This window comes from Lissotriton helveticus, chromosome 1_2 (genome assembly GCF_964261635.1).
Source record: "Lissotriton helveticus chromosome 1_2, aLisHel1.1, whole genome shotgun sequence".
Taxonomy (NCBI): domain Eukaryota; kingdom Metazoa; phylum Chordata; class Amphibia; order Caudata; family Salamandridae; genus Lissotriton; species Lissotriton helveticus.
Genome location: NC_136058.1, coordinates 325839610 through 325851934, shown reverse-complemented (window position 1 = coordinate 325851934; position 12325 = coordinate 325839610). Strand labels below are relative to the sequence as shown.

The 12325-nt window shown below is 38.9% G+C and overlaps 7 non-coding genes across 7 annotated transcripts; all 7 read right to left on the bottom strand.

The window, feature by feature from the left end:
- Nucleotides 1–947: 947 nt before the first annotated feature.
- Nucleotides 948–1019, bottom strand: TRNAC-GCA (transfer RNA cysteine (anticodon GCA)). The gene has a single exon. It is a non-coding gene; the product is annotated as a tRNA-Cys (tRNA).
- Nucleotides 1020–2028: 1009 nt separating this feature from the next.
- TRNAC-ACA (transfer RNA cysteine (anticodon ACA)) lies at nt 2029–2102 on the bottom strand. The gene has a single exon. It is a non-coding gene; the product is annotated as a tRNA-Cys (tRNA).
- Nucleotides 2103–3115: 1013 nt separating this feature from the next.
- Nucleotides 3116–3187, bottom strand: TRNAC-GCA (transfer RNA cysteine (anticodon GCA)). Its single transcript has one exon. It is a non-coding gene; the product is annotated as a tRNA-Cys (tRNA).
- Nucleotides 3188–4197: 1010 nt separating this feature from the next.
- TRNAC-GCA (transfer RNA cysteine (anticodon GCA)) lies at nt 4198–4269 on the bottom strand. Its single transcript has one exon. It is a non-coding gene; the product is annotated as a tRNA-Cys (tRNA).
- A 1010-nt stretch (nt 4270–5279) lies between these two features.
- TRNAC-GCA (transfer RNA cysteine (anticodon GCA)) lies at nt 5280–5351 on the bottom strand. The gene has a single exon. It is a non-coding gene; the product is annotated as a tRNA-Cys (tRNA).
- A 2094-nt stretch (nt 5352–7445) lies between these two features.
- On the bottom strand, nt 7446–7517 carry TRNAC-GCA (transfer RNA cysteine (anticodon GCA)). Its single transcript has one exon. It is a non-coding gene; the product is annotated as a tRNA-Cys (tRNA).
- Nucleotides 7518–10695: 3178 nt separating this feature from the next.
- Nucleotides 10696–10767, bottom strand: TRNAC-GCA (transfer RNA cysteine (anticodon GCA)). Its single transcript has one exon. It is a non-coding gene; the product is annotated as a tRNA-Cys (tRNA).
- Between the last annotated feature and the right edge of the window lie 1558 nt (nt 10768–12325).

Sequence of the window (12325 nt, the reverse complement as noted above, 5' to 3'; positions counted from 1 at the left end):
CTAAGTTGTTCCGGAAAGTACAACCTTGAAACTGTGGAACAGGAGAAGTCGTCCTTAATATTATTTATTAAAGGAAAACTGGATCATTTAAAAAACAGATATTTGTTTCATTGTTATTTTATTTGAATAGGCAGTGGTACATAGGACCAATGCCTCTACATACAATGATTGTTTTGAAACATTCTTAAAGGGGAAGAGGTTTTTACGGGACACCTTATCATTTGAGGATTGCTTACCACAATCACTGAGATGGTGATGAAGTATGATTGTTTTGGGCCAAATTATGGTGGAAAAACATTTCTACGTACCACTACAATTCGGTATTTGGAAGGTACACCCAAACACCCCTTTCGAATACCTTCCATTTAATACATCAGAAAATGCCATTTTGCATTTGCAAATGGCCTGATTCTTCAAACCAGCCTTCTTGCAACTGCAATAATAGTTCGTACATCTTGCACGCAGGCAGAGCTTTTAAGGAAAAATTAAATAGTTCCTACGTTGCACAAAAATGAAGTGCTTCAAACAAACACATACTTTGCATGCACAGAGAAGAGGTGGAATATATGTAAGACTGAAGACACAGGTGAAATGAGAAATAGATTGACTGCTTCGCTGCCAAGTTTTATACGCCATTTCTTCAGTGCAATACAAGAAAGCACCAAACAGTATAACAAAGTTGTCAATTGGTTTAATAGTCCATTCCCTTTGTTTAGTGCTGTGAAAGGAAGAGCCGAATTCCAAAATTGATCAATGATGTTTCAGAAATTTCCCAAAGGGAATAACAAGCCGACTGTTAAAAACTGCATTCGCTCACAGGTTTTGAGCAGGAAACACTGAAATGCTATTAAAGTGCAATATCCAAGGGAACACTGACTCTGTCAAAGATGATCCAAATAGAATTGATGAAAAGTCCCAATTACAAACAACAGTATCAAAATAGGGTGAGAGGACACCCGGATTTGAACCAGGGAACTCTTGATCTGCAGTCAAATGCTCTACCACTGAGCTATATCCCCAGCTTTTCTGTAAAATCAGAATGACAAAATATCAGTACATCATGAAAGAGTGTGAGGATCATACTAAGTTGTGCTAGAAAGTACAACCTTGAAACTGTGGAACAGGAGAAGTAGTCCTTAATATTATTTATTAAAGGAAAACTGGATCATTTAAAAAACAGATTTATTTGTTTCATTGTTATTTTATTTGAATAGGCAGTGGTACATAGGACCAATGCCTCTACATACAATGATTGTTTTGAAACATTCTTAAAGGGGAGAGGTTTTTACGGGACACCTTATCATTTGAGGATTGGTTACCACAATCACAGAGATGATGATGAAGTATGATTGTTTTGGGCCAAATTAAGGTGGAAAAACATTTCTACGTACCACTACAATTCGGTATTTGGAAGGTACACCCAAACACCCCTTTCGAATACCTTCCATTTAATACATCAGAAAAAGCCATTTTGCGTTTGCAAATGGCCTGATTCTTCAGGCCAGCCATCTTGCAACTGCAATGATAGTTCGTACATCTTGCACGTAGGCAGAGCTTTTAAGGAGAAATTAAATAGTTCCTACGTTGCACAAAAATGAAGTGCTTCAAACAAACACATACTTTGCATGCACAGAGAAGAGGTGGAATATATGTAAGACTGAAGACACAGGTGAAATGAGAAATAGATTGACTGCTTCGCTGCCAAGTTTTATACGCAATTTGTTCAGCGCAATACAAGAAAGCACCAAACAGTATAACGAAGTTGTCAATTGGTTTCATAGTCCATTCCCTTTGTTTAGTGCTGTGAAAGGAAGAGCTGAATTCCAAAATTGATCAATGATGTTTCAGAAATTTCCCAAAGTGAATACCAAGCCGAGTGTTAAAAACTGCATTTACTCACAGGCTTTGAGCAGGAAACACTGAAATGCTATTAAAGTGCAATATCCAAGGGAACACTGACTCTGTCAAAGATGATCCAAATGGAATTGATGAAAAGTCCAAATTACAAACAACAGAATCAAAATAGGGTGATGGGACACCCGGATTTGAACCAGGGACCACTTCATCTGTAGTCAAATGCTCTACCACTGAGCTATATCCCCAGCCTTTCAGTAAAATCAGAATGACAACATATCGGTATATCATGAAAGAGTGTGAGGATCATACTAAGTTGTGCCAGAAAGTACAACCTTGAAACTGTGGAACAGGAGAAGTAGTCCTTAATATTATTTATTAAAGGAAAACTGGATCATTTAAAAAACAGATTTATTTGTTTCATTGTTATTTTATTTGAATAGGCAGTGGTACATAGGACCAATCCCTCTACATACAATGATTGTTTTGAAACATTCTTAAAGGGGAAGAGGTTTTTACGGGACACCTTATCATTTGAGGATTGGTTACCACAATCACAGAGATGATGATGAAGTATGATTGTTTTGGGCCAAATTATTGTGGAAAAACATTTCTACGTACCACTACAATTCGAGAATTTGGAAGGTACACACAAACACCCCTTTCGAATACCTTCCATTTAATACATCAGAAAAAGCCATTTTGCGTTTGCAAATGGCCTGATTCTTCAGACCAGCCTTCTTGCAACTGCAATGATAGTTCGTACATCTTGCCCGTAGGCAGAGCTTTTAAGGAGAAATTAAATAGTTCCTACGTTGCACAAAAATGAAGTGCTTCAAACAAACACATCCTTTGCATGCACAGAGAAGAGGTGGAATATATGTAAGACTGAAGACACAGGTGAAATGAGAAATAGATTGACTGCTTCGCTGCCAAGTTTTATATGCCATTTCTTCAGTGCAATACAAGAAAGCACCAAACAGTATAACAAAGTTGTCAATTGGTTTAATAGTCCATTCCCTTTGTTTAGTGCTGTGAAAGGAAGAGCCGAATTCCAAAATTGATCAATGATGTTTCAGAAATTTCCCAAAGGGAATACCAAGCAGAGTGTTAAAAACTGCATTTACTCACAGGTTTTGAGAAGCAAACACTGTAATGCCATTAAAGTGCAATATCCAAGGGAACACTGACTCTGTCAAAGATGATCCAAATGGAATTGATGGAACGTCCCAATTACAAACAACAGAATCAAAATAGGGTGAGGGGACACCAGGATTTGAACCAGGGACCTCTTGATCTGCAGTCAAATGCTCTACCACTGAGCTATATCCCCAGCTTTAAAGTACCACCAGAATGACAAAATATCAGTAAATCATGAAAGAGTGAGAGGATCATACTAAGTTGTTCCGGAAAGTACAACCTTGAAACTGTGGAACAGGAGAAGTCGTCCTTAATATTATTTATTAAAGGAAAACTGGATCATTTAAAAAACAGATATTTGTTTCATTGTTATTTTATTTGAATAGGCAGTGGTACATAGGACCAATGCCTCTACATACAATGATTGTTTTGAAACATTCTTAAAGGGGAAGAGGTTTTTACGGGACACCTTATCATTTGAGGATTGCTTACCACAATCACTGAGATGGTGATGAAGTATGATTGTTTTGGGCCAAATTATGGTGGAAAAACATTTCTACGTACCACTACAATTCGGTATTTGGAAGGTACACCCAAACACCCCTTTCGAATACCTTCCATTTAATACATCAGAAAATGCCATTTTGCGTTTGCAAATGGCCTGATTCTTCAAACCAGCCTTCTTGCAACTGCAATAATAGTTCGTACATCTTGCACGCAGGCAGAGCTTTTAAGGAAAAATTAAATAGTTCCTACGTTGCACAAAAATGAAGTGCTTCAAACAAACACATACTTTGCATGCACAGAGAAGAGGTGGAATATATGTAAGACTGAAGACACAGGTGAAATGAGAAATAGATTGACTGCTTCGCTGCCAAGTTTTATACGCCATTTCTTCAGTGCAATACAAGAAAGCACCAAACAGTATAACAAAGTTGTCAATTGGTTTAATAGTCCATTCCCTTTGTTTAGTGCTGTGAAAGGAAGAGCCGAATTCCAAAATTGATCAATGATGTTTCAGAAATTTCCCAAAGGGAATAACAAGCCGACTGTTAAAAACTGCATTCGCTCACAGGTTTTGAGCAGGAAACACTGAAATGCTATTAAAGTGCAATATCCAAGGGAACACTGACTCTGTCAAAGATGATCCAAATAGAATTGATGAAAAGTCCCAATTACAAACAACAGTATCAAAATAGGGTGAGAGGACACCCGGATTTGAACCAGGGAACTCTTGATCTGCAGTCAAATGCTCTACCACTGAGCTATATCCCCAGCTTTTCTGTAAAATCAGAATGACAAAATATCAGTACATCATGAAAGAGTGTGAGGATCATACTAAGTTGTGCTAGAAAGTACAACCTTGAAACTGTGGAACAGGAGAAGTAGTCCTTAATATTATTTATTAAAGGAAAACTGGATCATTTAAAAAACAGATTTATTTGTTTCATTGTTATTTTATTTGAATAGGCAGTGGTACATAGGACCAATGCCTCTACATACAATGATTGTTTTGAAACATTCTTAAAGGGGAGAGGTTTTTACGGGACACCTTATCATTTGAGGATTGGTTACCACAATCACAGAGATGATGATGAAGTATGATTGTTTTGGGCCAAATTAAGGTGGAAAAACATTTCTACGTACCACTACAATTCGGTATTTGGAAGGTACACCCAAACACCCCTTTCGAATACCTTCCATTTAATACATCAGAAAAAGCCATTTTGCGTTTGCAAATGGCCTGATTCTTCAGGCCAGCCATCTTGCAACTGCAATGATAGTTCGTACATCTTGCACGTAGGCAGAGCTTTTAAGGAGAAATTAAATAGTTCCTACGTTGCACAAAAATGAAGTGCTTCAAACAAACACATACTTTGCATGCACAGAGAAGAGGTGGAATATATGTAAGACTGAAGACACAGGTGAATTGAGAAATAGATTGACTGCTTCGCTGCCAAGTTTTATATGCCATTTCTTCAGTGCAATACAAGAAAGCACCAAACAGTATAACAAAGTTGTCAATTGGTTTAATAGTCCATTCCCTTTGTGTAGTGCTGTGAAAGGAAGAGCCGAATTCCAAAATTGATCAATGATGTTTCAGAAATTTCCCAAAGGGAATAAAAGCCGACTGTTAAAAATTGCATTCACTCACAGGTTTTGAGCAGGAAACACTGAAATGCTATTAAAGTGCAATATCCAAGGGAACACTGACTCTGTCAAAGATGATCCAAATAGAATTGATGAAAAGTCCCAATTACAAACAACAGAATCAAAATAGGGTGAGAGGACACCCGGATTTGAACCAGGGACCCCTTGATCTGCAGTCAAATGCTCTACCACTGAGCTATATCCCCAGCTTTGCAGTAAAATCAGAATGACAAAATATCAGTACATCATGAAAGTGTGTGAGGTTTATACTAAGTTGTGCCAGAAAGTACAACCTTGAAATTGTGGAACAGGAGAAGTAGTCCTTAATATTATTTATTAAAGGAAAACTGGATCATTTAAAAAACAGATTTATTTGTTTCATTGTTATTTTATTTGAATAGGCAGTGGTACATAGGACCAATGCTTCTACATACAATGATTGTTTTGAAACATTCTTAAAGGGGAAGAGGTTTTTACGGGACACCATATCATTTGAGGATTGGTTACCATAATCACAGAGATGATGATGAAGTATGATTGTTTTGGGCCAAATTATGGTGGAAAAACATTTCTACGTACCACTACAATTCGGTATTTGGAAGGTACACCCAAACACCCCTTTCGAATACCTTCCATTTAATACATCAGAAAAAGCCATTTTGCATTTGCAAATGGCCTGATTCTTCAGACCAGCCTTCTTGCAACTGCAATGATAGTTCGTACATCTTGCACGTAGGCAGAGCTTTTAAGGAGAAATTAAATAGTTCCAACGTTGCACAAAAATGAAGTGCTTCAAACAAACACATACTTTGCATGCACAGAGAAGAGGTGGAATATATGTAAGACTGAAGACACAGGTGAAATGAGAAATAGATTGACTGCTTCGCTGCCAAGTTTTATACGCCATTTCTTCAGTGCAATACAAGAAAGCACCAAACAGTATAACAAAGTTGTCAATTGGTTTAATAGTCCATTCCCTTTGTTTAGTGCTGTGAAAGGAAGAGCCGAATTCCAAAATTGATCAATGATGTTTCAGAAATTTCCCAAAGGGAATAACAAGCCGACTGTTAAAAACTGCATTCGCTCACAGGTTTTGAGCAGGAAACACTGAAATGCTATTAAAGTGCAATATCCAAGGGAACACTGACTCTGTCAAAGATGATCCAAATAGAATTGATGAAAAGTCCCAATTACAAACAACAGTATCAAAATAGGGTGAGAGGACACCCGGATTTGAACCAGGGAACTCTTGATCTGCAGTCCAATGCTCTACCACTGAGCTATATCCCCAGCTTTTCTGTAAAATCAGAATGACAAAATATCAGTACATCATGAAAGAGTGTGAGGATCATACTAAGTTGTGCTAGAAAGTACAACCTTGAAACTGTGGAACAGGAGAAGTAGTCCTTAATATTATTTATTAAAGGAAAACTGGATCATTTAAAAAACAGATTTATTTGTTTCATTGTTATTTTATTTGAATAGGCAGTGGTACATAGGACCAATGCCTCTACATACAATGATTGTTTTGAAACATTCTTAAAGGGGAGAGGTTTTTACGGGACACCTTATCATTTGAGGATTGGTTACCACAATCACAGAGATGATGATGAAGTATGATTGTTTTGGGCCAAATTAAGGTGGAAAAACATTTCTACGTACCACTACAATTCGGTATTTGGAAGGTACACCCAAACACCCCTTTCGAATACCTTCCATTTAATACATCAGAAAAAGCCATTTTGCGTTTGCAAATGGCCTGATTCTTCAGGCCAGCCATCTTGCAACTGCAATGATAGTTCGTACATCTTGCACGTAGGCAGAGCTTTTAAGGAGAAATTAAATAGTTCCTACGTTGCACAAAAATGAAGTGCTTCAAACAAACACATACTTTGCATGCACAGAGAAGAGGTGGAATATATGTAAGACTGAAGACACAGGTGAATTGAGAAATAGATTGACTGCTTCGCTGCCAAGTTTTATATGCCATTTCTTCAGTGCAATACAAGAAAGCACCAAACAGTATAACAAAGTTGTCAATTGGTTTAATAGTCCATTCCCTTTGTGTAGTGCTGTGAAAGGAAGAGCCGAATTCCAAAATTGATCAATGATGTTTCAGAAATTTCCCAAAGGGAATAAAAGCCGACTGTTAAAAATTGCATTCACTCACAGGTTTTGAGCAGGAAACACTGAAATGCTATTAAAGTGCAATATCCAAGGGAACACTGACTCTTTCAAAGATGATCCAAATAGAATTGATGAAAAGTCCCAATTACAAACAACAGAATCAAAATAGGGTGAGAGGACACCCGGATTTGAACCAGGGACCCCTTGATCTGCAGTCAAATGCTCTACCACTGAGCTATATCCCCAGCTTTGCAGTAAAATCAGAATGACAAAATATCAGTACATCATGAAAGTGTGTGAGGTTTATACTAAGTTGTGCCAGAAAGTACAACCTTGAAATTGTGGAACAGGAGAAGTAGTCCTTAATATTATTTATTAAAGGAAAACTGGATCATTTAAAAAACAGATTTATTTGTTTCATTGTTATTTTATTTGAATAGGCAGTGGTACATAGGACCAATGCTTCTACATACAATGATTGTTTTGAAACATTCTTAAAGGGGAAGAGGTTTTTACGGGACACCATATCATTTGAGGATTGGTTACCATAATCACAGAGATGATGATGAAGTATGATTGTTTTGGGCCAAATTATGGTGGAAAAACATTTCTACGTACCACTACAATTCGGTATTTGGAAGGTACACCCAAACACCCCTTTCGAATACCTTCCATTTAATACATCAGAAAAAGCCATTTTGCATTTGCAAATGGCCTGATTCTTCAGACCAGCCTTCTTGCAACTGCAATGATAGTTCGTACATCTTGCACGTAGGCAGAGCTTTTAAGGAGAAATTAAATAGTTCCAACGTTGCACAAAAATGAAGTGCTTCAAACAAACACATACTTAGCATGCACAGAGTAGAGGTGGAATATATGTAAGACTGAAGACACAGGTGAAATGAGAAATAGATTGACTGCTTCGCTGCCAAGTTTTACATGCCATTTTTTCAGTGCAATACAAGAAAGCACCAAAGAGTATAACAAAGTTGTCAATTGGTTTAATAGTCCATTCCTTTTGTTTAGTGCTGTGAAAGGAAGAGCCGAATTCCAAAATTGATCAATGATGTTTCAGAAATTTCCCAAAGGGAATACCAAGCCGAGTGTTAAAAACTGCATTTACTCACAGGTTTTGAGAAGCAAACACTGTAATGCCATTAAAGTGCAATATCCAAGGGAACACTGACTCTGTCAAAGATGATCCAAATGGAATTGATGGAAAGTCCCAATTACAAACAACAGAATCAAAATAGGGTGAGGGGACACCAGGATTTGAACAAGTGACCTCTTGATCTGCAGTTAAATGCTCTACCACTGAGCTATATCCCCAGCTTTAAAGTACAACCAGAATGACAAAATATCAGTACATCATGAAAGAGTGAGAGGATCATACTAAGTTGTTCCGGAAAGTACAACCTTGAAACTGTGGAATAGGAGAAGTAGTCCTTAATATTATTTATTAAAGGAAAACTGGATCATTTAAAAAACAGATATTTGTTTCATTGTTATTTTATTTGAATAGGCAGTGGTACATAGGACCAATGCCTCTACATACAATGATTGTTTTGAAACATTCTTAAAGGGGAAGAGGTTTTTACGGGACACCTTATCATTTGAGGATTGGTTACCACAATCACGGAGATGGTGATGAAGTATGATTGTTTTGGGCCAAATTATGGTGGAAAAACATTTCTACATACCACTACAATTCGGTATTTGGAAGGTACACCCAAACACCCCTTTCGAATACCTTCCATTTAATACATCAGAAAAAGCCATTTTGCGTTTGAAAATGGCCTGATTCTTCAAACCAGCCTTCTTGCAACTGCAATAATAGTTTGTACATCTTGCACGTAGGCAGAGCTTTTAAGGAAAAATTAAATAGTTCCTACGTTGCACAAAAATGAAGTGCTTCAAACAAACACATACTTTGCATGCACAGAGAAGAGGTGGAATATATGTAAGACTGAATACACAGGTGAAATGAGAAATAGATTGACTGCTTCGCTGCCAAGTTTTATACGCCATTTCTTCAGTGCAATACAAGAAAGCACCAAACAGTATAACAAAGTTGTCAATTGGTTTAATAGTCCATTCCCTTTGTTTAGTGCTGTGAAAGGAAGAGCCGAATTCCAAAATTGATCAATGATGTTTCAGAAATTTCCCAAAGGGAATAACAAGCCGACTGTTAAAAACTGCATTCACTCACAGGTTTTGAGCAGGAAACACTGAAATGCTATGAAAGTGCAATATCCAAGGGAACACTGACTCTGCCAAAGATGATCCAAATAGAATTGATGAAAAGTCCCAATTACAAACAACAGTATCAAAATAGGGTGAGAGGACACCCGGATTTGAACCAGGGAACTCTTGATCTGCAGTCAGATGCTCTACCACTGAGCTATATCCCCAGCTTTTCTGTAAAATCAGAATGACAAAATATCAGTACATCATGAAAGAGTGTGAGGATCATACTAAGTTGTGCCAGAAAGTACAACCTTGAAACCGTGGAACAGGAGAAGTAGTCCTTAATATTATTTATTAAAGGAAAACTGGATCATTTAAAAAACAGATTTATTTGTTTCATTGTTATTTTATTTGAATATGCAGTGGTACATAGGACCAATGCCTCTACATACAATGATTGTTTTGAAACATTCTTAAAGGGGAAGAGGTTTTTACGGGACACCTTATCATTTGAGGATTGGTTACCACAATCACAGAGATGATGATGAAGTATGATTGTTTTGGGCCAAATTATGGTGGAAAAACATTTCTACGTACCACTACAATTCGGTATTTGGAAGGTACACCCAAACACCCCTTTCGAATACCTTCCATTTAATACATCAGAAAAAGCCATTTTGCGTTTGCAAATGGCCTGATTCTTCAGACCAGCCTTCTTGCAACTGCAATGATAGTTCATACATCTTGCACGTAGGCAGAGCTTTTAAGGAGAAATTAAATAGTTCCTACGTTGCACAAAAATGAAGTGCTTCAAACAAACACATACTTTGCATGCACAGAGAAGAGGTGGAATATATGTAAGACTGAAGACACAGGTGAAATGAGAAATAGATTGACTGCTTCGCTGCCAAGTTTTATATGCCATTTCTTCAGTGCAATACAAGAAAGCACCAAACAGTATAACAAAGTTGTCAATTGGTTTAATAGTCCATTCCCTTTGTTTAGTGCTGTGAAAGGAAGAGCCGAATTCCTAAATTGATCAATGATGTTTCAGAAATTTCCCAAAAGGAATACCAAGCCGAGTGTTAAAAACTGCATTTACTCACAGGTTTTGAGAAGCAAACACTGTAATGCCATTAAAGTGCAATATCCAAGGGCACACTGACTCTGTCAAAGATGATCCAAATGGAATTGATGGAAAGTTCCAATTAGATACAACAGAATCAAAATAGGGTGAGGGGACACCAGGATTTGAACCAGGGACCTCTTGATCTGCAGTCAAATGCTCTACCACTGAGCTATATCCCCAGCTTTAACCACCTCGATGCTATGCATTTTCCCCTCCTGTGCTGAGATTTACTTATTCCCATGTTTCATGACGAGCTGGGCTCGTCATGAGCGTGCGAGGAGGCTACCTCATGACGAGCCCAGTTAGTCATGAGCGTGGAAGGGGTTAAAGTACAACCAGAATGACAAAATATCAGTACATCATGAAAGAGTGAGAGGATCATACTAAATTGTTCCGGAAAGTACAACCTTGAAACTGTGGTTGAGGAGAAGTAGTCCTTAATATTATTTTTTAAAGGAAAACTGGATCATTTAAAAAACAGATATTTGTTTCATTGTTATATGGCCGGGATGCCCGCCACCCCCTCCCAACACACATCCCCAAGGATGGGAAGTCGGACAATCGTTGAACTTTTGGAAGACGGGAGGGAGTCACCCTCACGCTCGTATTTATTAAAATATGAAACAAAATTTAAAACATTAAATTAAAAGTTTCATCATTATGCATTATGTACAATTTGACATTTATTACATTTCGATGCAGTCATGTACTTTTGGCTAACATCCTGAAAATGCATACACTCTAATTCAAATTGTACATCCTAGCATTAAGGGCCAACGGCAAGGTCTTAACCGGTGTCAGATCCCTACTACCAAACTCCCGCCCTCACCGTGTGAGCGGCGCATGCGCAGAGGGCTCTACCCTCATTGCCAACTGTAACTTCCCTTGTCGTGGTGGGGGCCCCTTTTCTACTCGACGCCATCTTAAGGGTCGTCCGAGTTCCCGTATGAGGTCTCTGTAGGAAGGACAGCGTGGACTCCCCCCCCACCCCATACTCTCTATCCGCCGTCGCGGATATCCGGCCCCCGGGAAATTAGTCAGGAGGGGCATTTAACCGCCTCCCCCCCTGGGAGGGGCCCATGGCCATCTCCCCCTAGGCGCCCCATCCTTAGTGGGTGCCGCCTCCCCGTGGAAGGGGCCAATGGCCGTCTTCCCCCAGGCGCTCCCATCCATTGTGGGTGGCGCCCCACTCTAGGGACCTTTAAATTCCTGCTCACCGATCATGACCTTACCGCCACAGACCGGATAGTTGACCGACTATCCGGTCCCCCCAACTCCTCCTATAGGTCATACTTCCTCAAACCTCTCAGCCATGCAACCAAATCTCCTATTAGTAAATCATTCCCCTCCCTGGACAGGTGAACCCCATCGTACAGATACATATGGTCACCCCGGATACACCCATGAGGAATGACATGCAACTGTGCAGAACGGAACAGTCTATTAATCTTATTATTGACCGGTTTAACTGAATGGTTCAGAGCTGACACCGAAAGGCCCCCCGCCACCTCCTTCTAGGAATCATGTGGGACCAGGCAATCGTGCACCCCGGGACTCTTTTAGCCAACCAGCTAACAGCCGACAAGATTCGTTCAAGTAACACTCGTCTACCCAGTGTCACCAAATCGTTGCCACCCAGGTGTACTATGACTATAGATGGCGGTGACCTATGCCGCCCTAAGAGTCCCTCGAAAAATGACTCAAATTTGTCAAAAACGAGCCCACCTTTCCCATGGA